The following is an 18,361-nucleotide window of genomic DNA, read 5'->3' as shown; positions in this document are numbered from 1 at the left end:
CTGACCCAGGCTCCTTTCAAATTAACTTCTGCTCAGGATCCTAGAGCCTGTGAAATTTTGTGATATAGAGCCTGTGAAATTTTGCTCCCTTTAAAAGTAGAATCTTTATTTCCCACAGTCCTCTGAGTCTCCCAAATGTAAGCCCTGGTGATCTTCAAAGCCAAACTTCTTAGTGGTTCATCTGCCTGGTTCAGGACCACTGGGCTGGGGGCATGATGTTGGGCTCAGACCTTTACTCCTTGGGGAAAACCTCTGCAGTTATAATCATTCTTTCATTTGTGGACCACCCACCTGTGGGTATGCAACTTGACTATATCACATCTGTGCCTGCTCCTGTCTCATTGTGGTTCCTTCTCTATATCTTTAGTTGTAGAAGATCTTCCTTGGTAGGTTCCAGTTTTTTCACTGATGGTTGTTCTTTTTCATCGATGGTTGTAAATTTTGTGTGTCCATGAGCAGAGGAATTCAGGGTCTTTATAGTGTGCTATTTTGGCTATCTCCCCCCATTTTTAAATCAGATTGTTTGCTTTGTCAATACTGAGTAGTATAAAGTCTCTATCTTAAAAGTCTTATAGAAAATAAAAAAAACAGAATCTTAGTAGTACACTGTAAGGGTTTTGATAGTGAGTAGGCTTCCCTGGTGGCTCAGGCTGTATAGAATCTGCCTGTAATGCAGGAGACCTGGGTTCAATCCCTAGGTCAGGAAGATCCCCTGGAGAAAGGAATGGCAACTCACTCCAGTATTCTTGCCTAGAGAATCTCATGGACAGAGGAGCCTAGTGGGGTTCATGGGGTTGCAAACAGTTGGACACTTAGTGAGTAACTAAGCACACACACACAACCATACACAGTGAGACCTGGGAAGAGTAGTTGGCAAAGTCACTGAAGAAAATAAGCTGGCTAGATAGAACCAGCAACTTGATAGGAACTGGTAACTTAATTGACTTAACAGTTTGCCTGTCCACCTCTGTCCTCCCAGCACTAATTGGCTAAGCTTGTTTATTGAAACTTAAGATTATACCATCATTTAATTAGCAGAATACATTCCTTTTTCTTTGGATTTAAATTAAAGGAATAGGGTTGTGGTAGTTAGCTGCTTTAATACAAGAGTATCAGTTTTGGCATATTTTAAATCAGACACTAGATTAATAAAAGTATCGCCTCAGGAAAATGTCTTAAAGTATTTGTATTTATGACTTAATTCATCCTTAAGTGGATCCCTTTCTTGTTCTTTCTTTTAGGTCTTTCCACTCAGATCAGAACCCCAATTCTTGTCAAAACATGCCTTCCTGAAATTTCTTTTCATCTGCTGTTATATTTTAGTTATTTATCTCACACATAAGCATAGAGTAGTGCCTGGATCTTTCTTTTTAAAAACTTTTTCTGTGCAACACTGATGTTCACATTTAATATGTATACACATTACTCCTGTGCTTGAAATCCTTCAGTGTCTTCCCATTCTCAGTAAGGTTAAAAGCCTAAGTCCTATACAACTCTAAACAATGAGAATATTATGCATGCTGATAAGGAAAAACAAAAGTGAAAGATAATACCATGTTACATCTTCAATTATTTCAGGAATTTGTTTTTACTCTTCTGATGCTTCCTGAAAAATAAAATAGTTTATTTCTTTTAATTGTTTAATAATAGCTGTCATAGTGCAGCCCAATTTTAGTGCTATATTGTTAATTAAATCTTGAAGAAAATATTTTTGGCAACAGCAAAGGTAGACTTCCCACAAAATTCATCTTAATTTGGTGTTAATCATGGAGTTTACATGAGTACATTTACATTTCAAAATAACTCAGAACTGGCAGAAATCTTTCTTTTTTCTTTACCTTCTAAAATGGGGAAATGTTTAACCTTTTTAGCAGTAAGAATAAGGTTCTTTATGCCTTATGGCATCACTTAGCCGCACTGCTTGCTGCTGATAAAGTTTGAAGGAAATTGAATTCCATTCTATACAGTATTCTATATACATTCTATTCAGTGTTCTATACTGAATACTATAAAAATCTGTGGCCATACAAAGATGAGAATCATAGTTATATGAGCCTTTTGTTCATCCTCATAAAATTTAAATTCATAATTTTAGCAGTGTACTATTATGCATTTTTATTTAATTTGTTTACATTGCTAACATACAAGAGAAAATACAATTTACAGAAAAACAGTGGGAGGAAAAAATAGTGACAATCCCAACAGGGATGTGAACAGAGATTTCAATTTTATTGAAAAGACAGAGAGACACAGCTGAGGCTGGGAAACAAAAGAAATATGCTTCAACTGGTAAGTTTTGGTAGCTTTTGCTTTTATCATTTGAGGCATGTAAAATCATGTTACCCTTCTGTCTTAGTCTGCTTGGGCTGCTGAAACAAAATTCCACAGACTGAGTAGCTAATAATCAACAGAATTTTTTTTTTTTTTTTTTTTTTTTTTTTTTTTACCATTCTAGAGGGTAGAAGTTTGAGATCATAGTCATTTGGACCTTGAAGTATTTGGACATACAGCATTTGGACCTTGAAGCTTGTTCACAGTTAAATACATGCAATATCCTCACAAAAAGTGCTTCATAAGCGACTTCCCTCTCTTGTTTGTAACTGAAACTTTTTTTTACCCTAAAACCAACCTCATGCATATTTTCAAGCAGATGATTTGCATTTTCTGTTGGAGAGCAAACTGGAATGCTTTCAAAGGGAAAGATAACCTCATAAGTGAAAGTATATTTGAAACCCTGAACATAAATAGCATTTCAATGCTCTTTGATAGGGTACAATATTACAGGAAGCTAAGCATCAAAGTATAGAGGCTCTTTCTTTCCTGTCATATAATACAGCTCTAAGAATATGCTCTCTTATAAGTTTGAATTGAGGATTATTCATATTCTAAATGGAACTTCCAGGAAAGTGTCTGTATATTGGGGGTAAGTAGACAAGATGGGGGATGTCCTTAAAATTAACAGAAGCCCATGAGATCTGATACAGGATCAATGCCTTTTATTCTTATAACTTTCAGTGTAAAATTTATATGAAATATTTATTTAGCAGTATATCATCAGCTGAAAAGTAATGGTGAGTACAGTAAATAATTAATTTACAATCCATTTGAACAAAAAGGTAGCTTTTTAATCACTAGGCTGTGAAAGAACCCCTTAGCATGAAACAGTAGGTATCATTGCTAACATGGGAAATGTTAGTGTGATTTAAACAAAAAAAAATAACTCTTCTACTATCACCCAACTTTTATAGAAAAAGCATTCTAATACACCCTTGAAAATCTGTTCACTCTACATCAATCACATGTGCTAAAAAAAAAAAAAAATTCCAAAATGATTGTGAGAAAGGAGTAACTATTGTCTATACAATGTGAATGAGTAGATTAAAGTGCTATTAAAAGAAATAAATGACCTAATTCAGGTTAAAATGTTTTTCATGATAAAATTGTATTATGCAGCACATCATTAAAATATGCCCTATTTTCCCAACAGACAGCTAACACTCTTGTTAATAAATAAAATTACATGAACTGGGCTGCAGTCTTGTGCTTCACAATTGCTGCACACACTTGCTGCATATTCTGGAGGCTGAAATAAGTCTGTTTGTACATTGGATTGCTTGACTACATGTAATAGTGGGATGTTTTCTGAAAAAATCTTTCTAGTACAAGACATCACTAAATTAATCATTCACTGTTTTTGGTCATAGACTTTAATAGATTGACCAGTAGGATGTACAAATTAATTCCCTTAAGACAAAATGCAAAAAAAGGAACATTTCAAATTTAAAATTGTATAGAGAATTAACTTTGTAGTGTAATCTCTTGTTTATAATACATAGTTCTTTTTCTGAGTTTCTAAATCAGGAATGTAAACATCCTAGATTAGTTAATCTATTATACTATCTAACAAAATCATATTCTTCTCCAGATTATACTGGATACATTTTGACAGAGCCAAAATATGTAATCAGAGTACCTGGGCTAACTCCAGAGTACCTGCTGGAGTAACTGCAGGGAGGTGATTTTGAGAGCAGTGTTAATGATTATACTGTAAAAATATATTTGTATATGCACTGCTTCAGAAAGATTAATGATTACTCATTTACTTGGCCAACAAACATTTACTGATATATGTGCTGTGCTTAGTCGTTCAATCGTATCTGACTCTTTGCGACCCCTTGGACTCGTAGCTCTCCAGGTTCTGTCCTTGGGGATTCTCCAGGCAAGGATACTGGAATGGGTTGCCATACCCTCTTCCAGGGGATCCTCCTACCCAGGGATCGAACCCAGGTCTCCTGCATTGCAGGTAGATTCTTTACCATCTGAGCCACCGGGGAAGCCCAATGACATCCAAAATACAGATATGCTTTTAAGGAGCTGACTATCTGGTTGGGGAGCAGCATACAACAAAAATAACTTATAGTCATAATATACTGGTATAAGTGCAATTATAGACATATATTTTTTAGGTTTTGTGGTACTGTAAGAGGACTGCTAACCTCTGCTTATTTAGGTCAGAGGAATTTTTATAGTGGTGGAAACATTTGATTTGGATCCTGAAGGAGTACCATATAGTACTTATGTGGAAGTTACGATGAATTTATAGTCTCCAAGTTTAGATTGGTACACAACACTTTTCAGTAATTCTGCCACCAAAAAGATAGATAAACCCTCAGAATCCCTTCTACTGCTCTCCATTGTCTATTTCAGACTTACATATTTTCCCCTCAAATCTAACATTCCACCTTCTCCTAACATTCCATCTGTATCCCTTCAGAAGACAGCCTCTCACTGCAGTGAGGAAATTGAAGCCACAAGACAAAACTTCCTACAACATTCTTCCTTCCTGCCATCTATGTTTCTTCATATCTATGCATTCTTTTCTCCCTCACTCATAATTCAAATGAAAGAGGGTTTCTTTTTTCCCTACATGGCTAATTTCCCCCTTTTGCTTCTCTATGGAACTTATTCCATCAGATACATTCTTTACATCCTTTGTCAATAACATAAATCTCTCTATCAAGCTGTTTCATTACAGCAAATAGTAATCACAAAAGCAATGTACATTTACTGCCTCTATTTACTTGCTGCCCATTTTCCCCACATACAACCATCTGGATTCCCCCCAAACCCTACCATTGCTTTGAAACAGGTCTTCTTAGTTTACCAAAGTGTTCACTATTTTCAAAGGCATCAGTCATTTTGCATTTCTTATTTCATATCTCTTTGATGTTTGAGACTGTTTGGCCAATATTTCTTTCTTGAGACTTTCCTTCCTCTGCTTCTTCTTTTTTTTTTTCTGAATGTTGAGGTTTTTTTTTTAAATTTTATTTTATTTTTAAACTTTACATAATTGTATTAGTTTTGCCAAATATCAAAATGAATCCGCCACAGGTATACATGTGTTCCCCATCCCGAACCCTCCTCCCTCCCCATACCATACCTCTGGGTCGTCCCAGTGCACTAGCCCCAAGCATCCAGTATTGTGCATCGAACCTGGACTGGCATCTCGTTTCATACATGATATTTTACATGTTTCCATGCCATTCTCCCAAATCTTCCCACCCTCTCCCTCTCCCACAGAGTCCATAAGACTGTTCTATACATCAGTGTCTCTTCTGCTGTCTCGTACACAGGGTTATTGTTACCATCTTTCTAAATTCCATATATATGCTTTAGTATGCTGTATTGGTGTTTTTCCTTCTGGCTTACTTCACTCTGTATAATAGGTTCCAGTTTCATCCACCTCATTAGAACTGATTCAAATATTTTCTTTTTAATGGCTGAGTAATACTCCATTGTGTATATGTATGACAGCTTTCTTATCCATTCATCTGCTGATGGGCATCTAGGTTGCTTCCATGTCCTGGCTATTATAAACAGTGCTGCGATGAACATTGGGGTACACGTGTCTCTTTCCCTTCTGGTTTCCTCAGTGTGTATGCCCAGCAATGGGATTGCTAGATCATAAGGCAGTTCTATTTCCAGTTTTTTAAGGAATCTCCACACTGTTCTCCATAGTGGCTGTACTAGTTTGCATTCCCACCAACAGTGTAAGAGGGTTCCCTTTTCCCCACACCCTCTCCATCATTTATTATTTGTAGACTTTTGGATCGCAGCCATTCTGACTGGTGTGAAATGGTACCTCATAGTGGTTTTGATTTGCATTTCTCTGATAATGAGTGATGTTGAGCATCTTTTTATGTGTTTGTTAGCCATCTGTATGTCTTCTTTGGAGAAATGTCTATTTAGTTCTTCGGCCCATTTTTTGATTGGGTCATTTATTTTTCTGGAGTTGAGCTGTAGGAGTTGCTTATATATTTTCGAGATTAGTTGTTTGTCAGTTGCTTCATTTGCTATTATTTTCTCCCATTCTGAAGGCTGTCTTTTCACCTTGCTAATAGTTTCCTTTGATGTGCAGAAGCTTTTAAGGTTAATTAGGTCCCATTTGTTTATTTTTGCTTTTATTTCCAATATTCTGGGAGGTGAGTCATAGAGGATCCTGCTGTGATGTATGTCAGAGAGTGTTTTGCCTATGTTCTCCTCTAGGAGTTTTATAGTTTCTGGTCTTACGTTTAGATCTTTAATCCATTTTGAGTTTATTTTTGTGTATAGTGTTAGGATAAAGAGAACTCAACAAACTACCAGAATACAGAAAGGACACCCTAAACTCAGCAATTTAAACAAGATAAAGAGACAGAGGAATACCCAGCAGATAAAGGAACAGGATAAATGCCCACCAAACCAAACAAAAGAGGAAGAGATAGGGAATCTACCTGATAAAGAATTCCAAATAATGATAGTGAAATTGATCCAAAATCTTGAAATTAAAATGGAATCACAGATAAATAACCTGGAGACAAGGATTGAGAAGATGCAAGAAAGGTTTAACAAGGACCTAGAAGAAATAAAAAAGAGTCAATATATAATGAATAATGCAATAAATGAAATTAAAAACACTCTGGAGGCAACAAATAGTAGAATAACAGAGGCAGAAGATAGGATTAGTGAATTAGAAGATAGAATGGTAGAAATAAATGAATCAGAGAGGATAAAAGAAAAATGAATTAAAAGAAATGAGGACAATCTCAGAGACCTCCAGGACAATATTGAATGCTACAACGTTCGAATCATAGGGGTTCCAGAAGAAGAAGACAAAAAGAAAGACCATGAGAAAATACTTGAGGAGATAATAGTTGAAAACTTCCCTGAAATGGGGAAGGAAATAATCACCCATGTCCAAGAAACCCAGAGAGTCCCAAACAGGATAAACCCAAGGCGAAACACCCCAAGACACATATTAATCAAATTAACAAAGATCAAACACAAAGAACAAATATTAAAAGCAGCAAGGGAAAAACAACAAGTAACACACAAGGGAATTCCCATAAGGATAACAGCTGATCTTTCAATAGAAACTCTCCAAGCCAGGAGGGAATGGCAAGACATACTTAAAGCGATGAAAGAAAATAACCTACAGCCCAGATTATTGTACCCAGCAAGGATCTCATTCAAGTATGAAGGAGAAATCAAAAGCTTTTCAGACAAGCAAAAGCTGAGAGAATTCTGCACCACCAAACCAGCTCTCCAACAAATACTAAAGGATATTCTCTAGACAGGAAACACAAAAACGGTGTATAAATTCGAACCCAAAACAATAAAGTAAATGGCAACAGGATCATACTTATCAGTAATTACCTTAAACGTAAATGGGTTGAATGCCCGAACCAAAAGACAAAGACTGGCTGAAAGGATACAAAAACAAGACCCCTACATATGTTCTCTACAAGAGACCCACCTCAAAACAGGGGACACATACAGACTGAAAGTGAAGGGCTGGAAAAAGATTTTCCTTCCTCTGCTTCTATGATACACTTTTCTACTGGTTTTTCTCTATCATTCTGGTGTTTTTATCTTACTCTCTTTTCAAGTACTTCTACATGGACATCCCTAAAATATTGATGATGTTCAGAGACCCAGCCTCACCTCCTGAACTTTTGACTCCTTGGCTTCTTCCTGGACAACTGCAGATATGCCCACGTCTACACTTTTATGCCTATAACCCCAAAGTTTCTACCTGAACTCACTACAGAATTCCAATCAACTTAATTCAACTTCCAACTGCACATTTCCATCAGAACATTCCAGTGACATCTCAATAAACAAACCTCTTTTCTCCAATTTTTTCTTCCTGCGTCCTGTCTTTCTTGTTTGTCTAAGCACTATCCAGTGCCCACTGAAGTTTAGGCTTAAAAAAAACCCAAAACCTCTGTGTTCTAATTACATGCATCCATGCCCCCTGGTGGCTGAAATGGTAAAGCATCTGCCTGCAATGAGGGAGACCTGGGTTCGATCCCTGGGTCGGGAAGATCCCCTGGAGAAGGAAATGGCAATCCACTCCAGCACTCTTGACTGGAAAATCCCATGGACAGAGGAGCCTGATAGGCTACAGTCAATGGGGTCTCTAAGAGTCAGACATGACTGAGCGACTTCACTATTACTATGCCCCTAAAAGTAAGAAACAATGCATAAGAAACAATGCAAGATAGAATATGAAATACCAGAAATAAAAGTGACTTCTTTTAAAAATATACTAGAACATGTTGGCTCATTATAATAATTGTAAAATTCAAGATGGACAACATATAATTATAATTAATATAGTGTCATGTGGCCTTCAAAATATCCTAGTTTAATGAGAGTCTTTAAGTGACAGCATATTAGCTAAAGACATATTCACTTCAGAAAGCTAAAGAAAACACCTTGAAATTATAGTGGCAACTTAATATTTCATTTGGGATAATCTAAGAGCATGTTACAGTTTACTTTTAAAATAGATTTCTAAGAATACCACTAATTATTATAAACTAATAAGCAAGTAGAGTTAATAATTATTTTCTTAGTCTTCTTCCCAAGTATATTCTCAAAGCAAGGGGAGTTTCTTGAGAGTAGTACCATTTTAAGCCAAATGCATGTTTTGGCTTAGGTCATAATTGAAATGAAATTGTGTGTTCTGATCTTATTTTCTAAAACAGTCTTCAGCTTCTTAATTTCTGTTTTTTATTTATAAAATATGTTTCTTCAGTTTCCTCATAACTTGCAATCAAATTTTGGGGTAGGGAGATGAAAAAGAAAAATAGTCAATTTAACATGGTTTATTCAATGTAAGATAACTGGCTTACTTGTTGGTTTTATATTAATTTATACTGAATTAATTTTCTCATAGAAATGTTTGAATTTTCTATTTATGTCAGTTTCCAATCCAGAAGCAGAGAATATAAAATAATTCTCTGATTGAAAAGTCCTAACTCATGTCATCAAGTTGAAACAAAGGATAAGGTATAAAATGGAGTCAGCAATAACTTTTGCCTACTAGAAATTAATAAAGTACCAGTTTTCACATTAGCTATAGCTGTTACTTATGTTCACCTTCTAGCCAGCCAATGTGTATGCTCTTTTATACCATATAGTACATTTTAAGTTGTTTATCAAAATAGCATATAGCTTTTTTTTTGCTTATACTAGCAGATCTTCAAGATATTAACAAATGATGTGCTTAAGCCTGAATCTCTTATTTTTAATGCATTTTTGGGTATCTAATGATCTTTGTGTTTCTTTCATTTATATTATTATCAAACATTTATTGAATAAATACTCTGTCAATTGCTGTTTTCTGAGAGATATAAAATTGAAAAAAAAAAAAGGCAAGCTCTCTAAACATCAAGTTATTATAGTCAAGTGAAAGAGAGAGATATACCAACAACAATAAAAGTTTTTAGTAGTAAAATGACAGTGGATATTCCAAAGTTAGGAGTAGTTAATTTCTACCACAAGTTTAGATCAGGAAAAGCATCATGGAGGGAGTTTTTGAAAAATTTTAAGCTGGAAAATGACATTGTCAAATGGATATTATATATAGATTACTTTGATGGATGAATGAGGATCATTAGATAGATGTAAAAATGAGTCTGAGAAAAACCAGTTGCAATTATCTAGACAATAAGAATACAAAGGCCTGACTTAAAGTGCCGAGCATAGAGAAGAGAAGACATAAACAATGTGAAGGTTGTTAAATCAGTTGGGTATGTGGAGGTTGAGGTAAGTTTTTGGAATGATTCCTAAGAAATGACTTGACATAGTAAGACATTAGTCAGGATATGAGATACAGGAAAACACAAGTATAAGAAAGGATGTTATGATAATGTAATTAATTTTGGTCATTTTAACTTTGAGAAATATGTGGGACATCCAGGTGAAAATGTCCAATTGAAGTTGGTTTTATTCATTTTAATCTCAGAAGCAAGGTCTGGGAGGAAGGAAGATTAAGACTTTTTGAGTTGTTAGCATATTGATGGGAATTGAAGCACTGATAGTGAATGAGATTATTCAGGGATAGTAAGATAAAAGGATTGAAGACAAAACTATAAAGAATGATTGCACTAAATAGAAAAAAATGAAAACAGTCAAGGAGAGAAGCTATTCCCCAAATGGTAAAATGTAGGAAAAAAGGCAGGGCAATGTGTTATCAAGGAAGCCTAATGCAAGAGACAGTTTAAAACAAAACAACAAAAAAAAGAGTACTTAGCTGTGTCAAATGTCTTATTCTGCCTGAGACTGCTTCTGAATAGGAGTGGAAAAGGAATATTTGCCTTATTTTCTTCATAGCAGCTCAGTTACCAAAAAGTGATATTTGAACCAAATATAATAATTAATTCTTGCTATATCTCTATTTATGGGAAGTTTTAATGGAGATGTGTGTGTGCTCAGTCGTGTTCAACACTTTGAGGCCCCATGGACTGTAACCCACCAGGCCCCTCTGTCCATGCAATGAAGGGGGTTGCCATTTCCTCCTCCAGGGGATCTTCGCTGATTCAAAGATCTAACTGGCCTCTCCTGCGTCCGACTCCTGCATTGGAAAGTGGATTCTTTAGGACTAAAGAATTCCCACCTGGGAAGCCCATTTTAATGGCGAGAGACTAAGCAAAAAGAAAAGAAGAATGGTTGGCTGGATTTATGTAAACGTTCCTGTCGACCTAAGGACCAGAGTGGAATGAGTTGTGAAATTAAATTTTCATGTTAATTAATTTACTACCATGAGTTTCTAGGTTCAAAAGTGAATATGATGTGACTTTTATCCTCAAGGAACTTTTGGTTTAACCTAGAAAACAGATAGATTTTTAACTCTGGTACCATACAATGAGAGATAATTACACGTATTACTTCCTTTGAGAATTTACTCTTTAGTTTTCTAGTTCTTCCTGATTTCAGTGTTTACATCACATTTCCAAGTTTTTTGAAGTCTTACAAATTCCAAAAATACAAAACACATCATAGTCATATGCATGTTTAAATGACTTTTGGAATGTGCCATGAGTTTCCTAACTTCAAAATAACTTCAAACACTTCAAAATAGCATTTATATACGTATAGACAGCAAATACCTGCCTAAATTTCTCCCTACTAAAGAAAAAAGAGAGAGAGAGAATGAAATTAATCATTCCAAATTTAATAATTGTATTCCTCTACACATATACTCTCTCCTCTGGAATTGGAGCTTAGCTCACCAAAACATTTGATAGCAACAAAATATGTACATGATGTACTTTTAAGCAAAAACAGTAAAACAGACAATGCATTATACTGGCATGTAACACAGTAGAATACTGTTAACTTACATTACAAGAATAAGAATAACAACAATTTTAAAACTAAATTGTTTTTAGACATATGATCTATGTAGTATTTACTCTAGCAAAATAATGTGTCTGGTGAGCTAATCACCCAGTCTCATGAATTCATACTCAGCTGAATTTAAAGAATATTCCCCAAAGTATAATTTTCTCACTATTTCTCTCATTTCAAGAGTCTGAATTTTTCTTTATCTGGGGAACCATAAACTAAAAGATTGATATTAAAATAAAAACAGGTTCGTGTAGTGGAGAATATAGCCTATGTACAGCTATGAAAACCTGGAAGATTTAGAGTAATATTTAAACTTCAAGTCAAATGCCTTGATTAAAACATATTCTGTGAATTGGAATATATTTTTACTGAGAACATTTTGGCCTATTGTTTCTGTAGCATTAGGACCCAAGCATTAGGGCCTTGCAAATTACCTTGGTGAAACATTCTCTTCCTATGGTTATATTTCCTTTTCTGCTTCTTACATCTCTGGCAGCCATCTATTCCAGCTAGCTATTAACTTAATAATTTATCTGAGAAAATATTTTGAATCTTATTTATAGAGGTTTTTAGTCTATAATTTATTTTCCTTTGAATGTGATTCAGAACATAGTGTTTCAAGGAAAAGGATACATTTAGTTATTTAGTTATATGCTGTGCTGTGCTTAGCTTTTCAGTTGTATCAGACTCTTTGTGACCCCATGGACTGGAACCCACAGGCTCCCCTGTGCATGGGGATTCTCCAGGCAAGAATGCTGGAGTGGGTTGTCATTCCCTTCTCCAGAGGATCTCCCAACCCAGGGCGATCCCTGGTCTCCCACACTGCATGTGGACTCTTTACCATCTGATCCATCAGGGAAACCCTTTAGTTATTACACTAGGGATTAAAAGGTGACGGTGTTTCTGCTTTGGTCAATGTATCTCCTTGGAAATGTGGTAAATCCAAATTCTAATGAGAATTAATGCCCATCCACTGGGGCTTTTACTTGAAATTTATATATTTATAAATCAAATAATTTCTGAATTTATAAATTGAATCTAAAAAGGAAGCTGAGCATTAAGATATCCCAATATACAAAAAGAGGACTTCCCAAGTGGTAAAGAATCTACCTGCCAGTGCAGGAGACGTGGGAGATGCGACTTCGATCCTTCAGTCAAGAATATCCCCTGGAGAAAAAAATGGTAACCTACTCCAGTATTCTTGCCTGGAATATTCCATGTACAGAGGAGCCTGGTGGGCTACAGTCCATGGGGTTGCAAAGAGTCAGACAATGACTGAGCGATTAAGCATGCATGTGATATAAAAAGTTTTTGTGGTTAGTTGTGGTTGAATTCAGTCATTGTTAAATATGATTATAAACCCTTAAATAGATGATTATTTCATGTTCAAGTCACTGTCTAATAACATGAAAGATTTAAGCTGTGACTGAGGTCCAGAGGGATGCAAAGAAAAGAACAATAAGGAAAGCTATCACACTCTGCAGTCCTCTCTCATGTCAACACTTAGAGAGGACAGAGTCCTCAGAGTCTTCTAGAAGCTGTTCTTTCAAACACTCAATAGGAGAGTTGGAAAGTGAGATTGAAATCGAATTATACATTTGTATTAAGGTTGGTGATGGACAGGGAGGCCTGGCGTGCTGCGATTCATGGGGTCACAAAGAGTCGGACACGACTGAGTGACTGATCTGATCTGATCTGATTCAAGGTTTTGAGTTTTCCATGCTTCCCACTCCAAGGATCTATCATGTTTTTATCACAATTTTCTATTTTATTCAAAAGCCAAAACAACTATATTTCTTCATGCCAATTAGGACAAGTTTAAACTACCAGTGTGCTTAGTTGCTCTGTCATGTCTGACTTTGCAACCCCATGGACTGTAGCCCACCAGGCTTCTCTGTCCATGGTGATTCTCCAGGCAAGAATACTGGAGTGGGTAGCCTATCTCTTCTCCAGGGGAAACTACCAATACATGTATTTGTTTACTTAAACATTCTTTAACATTGTTTAAATTGGAAAGTTGGAATAGAAATAGCACAAGAGCAAGGAATGTTGGATAGATCATTCATTAGCAAGTAATTAATTATAATTATAAAATGTAAATAATTATAAACCTATTAATCATCTCCTAAATTGACATATGTATATGTGTGCATGTGTGTGTGTGTGTGAATGGGTATATATGAAAATGAAACACTTAGTTTATAAATTAGGAATATCTACCCAATCTTTATTATTAAACAGATGGCTTACACTGTCTGCTAAGTCACTTTAGTCGTGTCCGACTCTGTGCGACCCCATAGACGGCAGCCCACCAGGCTCCCCCGTCCCTGGGATTCTCCAGGCAAGAACACTGGAGTGGGTTGCCATTTCCTTCTCCAACGCATGAAAGTGAAAAGTGAAAGTGAAGTTGCTCAGTCGTGTCTGACTCGTAGCAACCCCATGGAGTGCAGCCTACTAGGCTCCTCCGTCCATGGGATTTTCCAGGCAAGAGTACTGGAGTGGGGTGCCATTGCCTTCTCCTTACACTGTCTAGACAGTATTTATTGAATAATCATGCATAATCACAGAAGTGGTTCAATAACAATGAAGTGAAAAGGTCAAAATATTTGCACAAATAATTACTAAGATTGATTTTATAAAACTGATTTTTAAGTAATTGTGTTATGTTTCACATCTGCTTTAGACTCAATTTTCACTTCAATACATTTCCCCTAACTCTTTATATATTCTACCAGCTGTTCTCTACAGTTAAGTATTGTGCTTTGTGGCTTACTTAATTCTGGCCCCTCTAAATCAGGCTCTCTCTTTCACTGGGTTTGCACTCTTCTGAGTGTCCCTTTTCTGCCTTACCCATTTAATTTGTACTTCTCCTTTATTTCTGAAATTGAGTAAAATTCCTCTAGGAAACTTTCTCTGGGCTTCCTGACTAGGTTAAATTCATACTATATGCTCCCATAGCACTATTTTGCTGTCCTTCATATCAGTTTTCACAATTCTAATTTCACTATTTCTGAGAAATATATTTAATATATTGGATGCAAAGGTCATGACAATATTTCTCTTACTCTTTTTTAATGAAAGCATTCTGGAATGATGCTGACTGTAAACACATAGATAAATGAGAGAACCGATACATTCTCAAATGCTCAGCAGTGCTTCTTCTTTATTTGGGGATTAGTGGTTTGCTCCACTAAAAATCATAAGTCAGATGGAGACTGAAAATTTTTGTTTGAATATTTTTTAATGTTCAAGCACCCTTTAGGTTAAAATTTGTTTATTCAGTTCTCACCTTAACACTGTTACTTTGTTATTTCTTTCCCAATTGAAATTATAAATCTTGTTTTAAGAACCATTTAAACCTTTTGCATTTATGTGTTGTTTTCAATGTAACTGAAAATCTTTTTACCTTTGTCAATCACAACAACTGTTCTTCCTTTAAAAATTACAGTAAAATGTCAATCAGATGTAGAGATGAAAGTAGAGAGTGAGTGATAATATAGAATACAAAGGGCTCTTATATATTTTATTGATGATCAGATTAAATAGAACTTGAGAAAGAGGTTCCAAGATGCATGGCTCACTTTACCAAACATCCCCTTCCTATGGTCACCTTCTATTTTAAATGTAATTTAATGCAGAATTGGTTACAAAGTGCAGGGAAACATGGGCTTCCTAAGCAAAACCAAACAATATTGACTAAGTGTTGTGTCACTGGAAGCAGACATTCAGACTCCCCAATGTTTTAATTTTTGATTTAATTTTTGATAATGCACATAGTTGCATCTCTGTATCTCAGACAAGAAATAGAAAAAAATGACAAGCTAAACCATTAAAGCATTTGTATCTACTTGCCAAGGATTTTTATTTATTTATTTTTTAGTACATTTTCTATTTTTAATATCCCAAACCTTAAGGCCTCCCAGAATACTAAAATAGATGTGACTGGGTTATTATCTGTCAAAGATAAAATACAGTGACTCATACAACATGAAATCAAAGAGAACTGTAAAGTCTAAAATGATCTCACTATCTCCACATTCTCATAATCAAGTTCTCATTTACCTTGGGTATATAAATATGCAGTTAGGTGCTCTATCTTTCCCTATTTCCTGCACTCTGATCAATGTCTCTGTGACCTATATTGCTATATAGAACACACCTACTTCATGAGCATATATTTGGATGATAAAACAAAGCAAATAGAAAAATACTTTTCTCCTTCTAAAAGCATCTAGTTGATCATAAAAAGTCAAACCCACTGAAAGTTTTCCAATTGCTTGATTTCCAAACTTAAGGCCAAGGTCCAACTCCTCCACACTTTTAGCAGTTTATGAAGTTGTATTTTTTCTGTATCAATTTAAATCACTGGATTTTACAACTCAAGTTCTTAGATCCGAAAATTGTATGCTTTGATATATTTATTTCAAATAATAGCAAGGGGTTTTTAATAGAAACGTTTTCATGATTAATTAAAATTATTCTGTTACCTTTGGGGTTAGAATTAAAGAGCAGTGAGAAAGAGATAAGAGCTAGAAAAGGTAGTAACAGCCACTTTTTAAAATTATTACACACAAACACTACACATAATGGGCTTCCCTTTAGCTCAGCTGGTAAAGAATCTGACTGCAATGCAGGAGACCTGGGTTCGATTCCAGGATTGGGAAGATTTCCTGGAGCAGAGAATGGTTACCCACCTCAATATTCTACTGTGGAGAATTCCATGGACTGTATAGTTCATGGGGACGCAAAGAGTCAGACACGACTGAGCAACTTGCATTTTCACACACAAAAAATAGTGTGTCATAATATTTTTTGCCCACCTTGATAAAATGAATAGCAAATTTCTTTATTCAATGCCTATGTGCCATGAACTGTGCACTCAGTATCCATTGTAGATAGGTATAATTATTCATATTTTACATATAGATCAAGCATCTACATAATTAGACCTCAAGTCCCTCAAATAAAATTGGCTAAGGTTAAATTTGATTCAGTTAGACATCAAGGCTTGCTCAAATTGTTTCTGCACTTCACTGGCAGAGTAGGGTATAACCCATTCTTCATATACTAGTGACATTCAGCTTACTCCTTTAGCACAAATCAGGTGAATCTGTTATTTTGTAGCAAAGGATTCTGCTTTTCAATCTACTAACACAGTCAGATAAAGCTGCATATTTTTATACTTGGTGGAAACATTCAAGGGATGACTTGATTCTTAATTAGCAGGTAAAGGATTCTCACATGGAAGGTGTTTTCTCCCACCATAGCAGAGAATATATATTTATTCCTAGTAGAGTGGTTAAAAAAAAAAACAATGGGGAAGTCTGTGTATGTGTGTATAGAGGAAATTTTGTTACTCTCAGAGTTAGATGCCAAGGAAGGAAATATAATCTATTTAGTACAACACTAACAATCTCTCTTACAATGTTACAGAGAAGATTCTGCAGGCAATACACTGAGAGAGCTTGGAATTTTGACCTATCTTGACTGTTGATTTTGATAACTCTCCCTCTTAGCAAGTTTTACTTTAGTAAGTAACTCCTTACAAATGGTTAGTGACTTTCGAGTCCATGGACTGTATAGTTCATGGGGTATAGTTTTCTTCTGGATATAGTTTTTAGTTAATATGTTGGAAATGAATTCATAACTGATTTCACTGTGCTTTCCAAGATTATTACCACACTGAGTTGTGTGAAGAAAAATATGTGGTATTTTCTCATTGTCATTCTGGCTGTATTGTCCCAGGTCACCTAGACATCTGTTATGAAAATCATAGGTAGGTGTTGCTTGATTCTGCAAGGGGTGAAAAAATTAGGAGGCAAGGAGTTGTGTGCTGCTGCTGCTGCTAAGTCGCTTCAGTCCTGTCCGACTCTGTGCGACCCCATAGATGGCAGCCCACCAGGCTTCCCTGTCCCTGGGGTTCTCCAGGCAAGAACAGTGGAGTGGGTTGCCATTTCCTTCTCCAATAAGGATTTGTCTAGAGACCTAGATTGGAGAAGGCAATGGCCACCCACTCCAGTACTCTTGCCTGGAAAATCTCGTGGATGGAGGAGCCTGGTGGGCTGCAGTCCATGGGGTCACAAAGAGTCAGACACGACTGAGCGACTTCACTTTCACTTTTCACTTTCATGCGTTGGAGAAGGAAATGGCAACCCACTCCAGTCTTCTTGCCTAGAGAATCCCAGGGATGGCGGAGCCTGGTGGGCTGCCATCTATGGGGTCTCACAGAGTCGGACACGACTGAAGTGACTTAGCAGCAGCAGAGACCTAGATAATTTCTTGCAGTGCATTTTGATGCTTTGATTCCACAATTTTGTGGTAATGGAGATGAGGATAATTTCTATGCTTTTTAGCTCCCCAAACCATTGCAGAACACATTCTGAAATTTCCCAGATGATGGAAGTTAAAGTTTCATTAATTTGAGAGTTGTGAAATAGTGCCTAGAGGGCATGCAGCGCAGTTAGTAAAATAATAAATCTCAAGTGAAAGTTTACTGTCTTCCTCAAAAGAAGGCCTAGAGTTAATAGTTCTGTTCTTGCTCCATGAATATCTGTAGTGCTGGGTCTTTTTTATTTTCCTGATGCTTGGTTAGTACCATAGAGTGAAATATGAAGATTATTGAATGAGAAATTAAGTCATGAACTGATTTGACTATTCCATATATACATTTGACATTTGGCCA

Source organism: Bos indicus, chromosome X (genome assembly GCF_029378745.1).
Source record: "Bos indicus isolate NIAB-ARS_2022 breed Sahiwal x Tharparkar chromosome X, NIAB-ARS_B.indTharparkar_mat_pri_1.0, whole genome shotgun sequence".
Classification (NCBI taxonomy): Eukaryota; Metazoa; Chordata; class Mammalia; order Artiodactyla; family Bovidae; genus Bos; species Bos indicus.
The sequence above is the reverse complement of the archived record's forward strand: the minus strand, read 5'-3'. Positions refer to the sequence as shown.